Source organism: Montipora foliosa, chromosome 6 (assembly GCF_036669935.1).
Source record: "Montipora foliosa isolate CH-2021 chromosome 6, ASM3666993v2, whole genome shotgun sequence".
NCBI classification, from domain to species: Eukaryota; Metazoa; Cnidaria; class Anthozoa; order Scleractinia; family Acroporidae; genus Montipora; species Montipora foliosa.
Window position 1 is genome coordinate 31,913,707 of NC_090874.1, and position 3,167 is coordinate 31,916,873.

Below are 3,167 nucleotides of genomic sequence, written 5' to 3' on the forward strand. Positions count from 1 at the left end.
GAGGCTACACTTTTGTCTATCATAACAGACTGGATCGAACTGTGAACATTAATTGTCTCTTGACTTCTGGAAATCATACCACAACTTGGATAAACAAGGACATTCACACCAAACCGTAAACCATTTAAAGGAGTTTGTTAATGAAGATGGATATAATACAAACAAAATTGAAGGACACTGGCGGCACATAAAAGTGAGTTTCCCTGTATTCGGCACTCGCAAGGACAAGTTCTCTTCCTATCGTGATGAGTTTATTTGGCGGCATGTGAAAAAAGCAAAACTTATTTGCGACATTCTTAAATGATGTAAAAACTCTATATAACCCGAATTAAGTTGGCGTCAGAGAAATAGGCATCCTTCACTTGCACGTTTGTTTCAGTTTATGCTCGAATAGTCGTTTCTCAATTGTGTAACTGAGTTGTTTATTCAGAAAGGGCAGAGATAGTTGCATTCATGTCAGCTTTGCAGTCGATGCGGAAGGCACCCGACAAACAGTACCAATAGTTGTATTTGAAAGAAAATTATATGTTACAATAACAGATAATCATTTGGCAATTATAATTTGACTGTTTAGAGTGGTGCTATTAAAGTCTCTGTGAATGTAAGAACATCAAGGTTGTCTGTTTATATTATAAATTTGTTTCACTTATACTCTGGTAGCACACGTGAAGTTCGCAAGTGACGTGTGATTGTTCAAGTAATAAGGGATGTGTAAGATATTTAACCCTGCTAATACATCCCCAGCGGCAAGATTTCCTAATAACCCAAAAGTTATCACGCAAACAATTTTGTGGGTCTTGTTCCATCCATGCTTGATGAAGGATAATGTAAAAGCTTGTGCAAGCATAATTTAGCTTGCAACAAAACGAAGATGAGACAGAACTGGGCTATTATATAAAGTATTGTCTTCTTTTATTGGTACCGCTGAGAGTTTTTCGAAACATCAGAAACACTTTTGGAAACGCATATATTTTAAAAGAAAATGTATAAATATAACGCTTGGTATGGGCCTTACAAGTGCTGCATAACCCTTTGGCATGATTGTTATGACTTTTTGTGGGCCAAAAACTTTGCTTGGTGGTAAGACGAAAGAATCGACTGATGAGCCGACAAGCCATCTGAATAATATACCGTGAAATTGACTGACGAGCTGACAAGCCACTTGAAAGAGACCTTGGAATCGACTGACGAGCCGACGAGCCACTTGAGAGAGATAGGCCTTCAAAAGTGGCCCTGTATTGTGTAGTTTAGCCAAAGTCCCGGCTGATCCATCTTGGAACGGATGTAATGCTGTCAGTGATCAACAGTAGAAACATAATAAGAATTTCACTTAGCTCTAGCTCACAACAGATCACGTGTCTATCGCTTTTCCTCGAGTGTATTACATGACCTTTAACCCTTCAAAAAAGTTCTAGAAATACAAAATGACAATATTCTCAGAAAGAAACTGTTTTCACACTGTGACAGCTATTAACTCACTAACTTGTTCAGAATTATCTCACGTAAAGCTCTAGCTTAACAGAAGGAAACAATCAAAAGGTGTGATAAAAATGCAGACGAAATTTGAAAATGGCCCAAGATTTTACCTTCGTTTACGTGCATTTACACAGAAATTATTCCATGGAAAAAAAAAGAATCAAGCTTCTGTGGTTAACACTGACAATGACAATGCATCAATAGATAAAATTATTCCGGTACGTTTCTTACCGAGAAATCGGGTTGGGGAGATATTTTTCTTTTTCTTGCAGAGCTCGGTGATGACGTCAAAGCCATTTCACTTCCAGTTGATCCCTTGACTATCTAGCGCTTTTCATTTTGGCTTCCAGTGAATAAATCTGCACTTCCGTAGCTCTGAAGCCATCCTGTATGGCAGTCTGCATCCGGTCCAAGGTTTGCAGAACTGTATCTGAAAAGTCCGTCTGATTTCCTTCTATTATATGCATTGGGAGTGTTGAAAAACCCACTGGAGGTGTTGAGAAAAGCTGTTGAAAAATTATGTGCCGAGCCATTGAAAAAATTATTTTTTTTGTATGAACTCGTTGGGAAAGTTCACGCAAGCCGTTCAAGTTGTTCAGAGTAATAAGAAAACATAAACAAGTAACTAACTGCTTGTCCTTACAACCCGTAACTACAATTTAATACTGTCAAAGTGACTTTTTGTTGATCGATAGAGTTATGTTTGAGGAGACAAATAATCATAATGTGACATGTCATTTTCCAGAGGTGCCATCGAGCTGTTCACAGCGACAAATTAGCGGATTTTTTTGCTCCTTCCATCCCAAAGTGCCACGGCCATACGTAGCTTGGACCACCTCTTCACCTCCGCCCTTCCTCGGCTAGGCTTTTCTCTGGCAGTGCCGAAAAGAAACATCTTGTTTCATCTTCGTTCCATATGTCTTCAGGACTGTAGCCTTTGCAAACCTCTCTCAACCTCTCCATCCACGATTCAACTGCCTTCGTTTGAACCTGGCCGGATTCACCCTCTATGACCCTCTGTTTAATGCCATATAGATTCTTTCAGCATTCTAACCAGCCACTCGACGCCTTGAAGTCAGGATACTTCCCCAGCCTTGCAGCTATCGCCGATGCTTCCTCTTGTAGCATAGGACCATTTATCGGAACCATTGATTCCCTTGCTACACAGTACCACTTATATATTGCTTCATTGATCTCTTCGTACTTCCCGTCTCGTGCTCTCTTGTAGCCGGTCAATTAAAGTTTATGAATCATAGACACACACCTACTGACCTACTGATTTGACCTACTGTATTGTATTGTGTATTGGGGCAAACAACTGCAGTTGATTCTCTGGACTGGAATAAAACAGGCTGGTCCAAACACTTAAAAAAAAAACAGAAAAAAAACAAGTTCCCACCATATTTCAACTGGCATTCCAACTGAAGGGCGCTTAGGATGCACTGAATATCAGTTGACCCTCGTAATGAAAAATACATATTGCCTGTCTTGCAAATGAGACTGAAATGATTTAACGTTCACCCAGTGGCAAAAAAATGAACGAATCGGTCCTGGTCTGACATCATCACATCCTATTCCGTTGATTCATTTCACGTGGAGGGCAGCATCTACTGACTACAGTGTATGAAACTTCTCAAAAGTTATTTGTTGTTACATGTAATACGTTCTGAGACTTAGCAAGCCGCTAACAA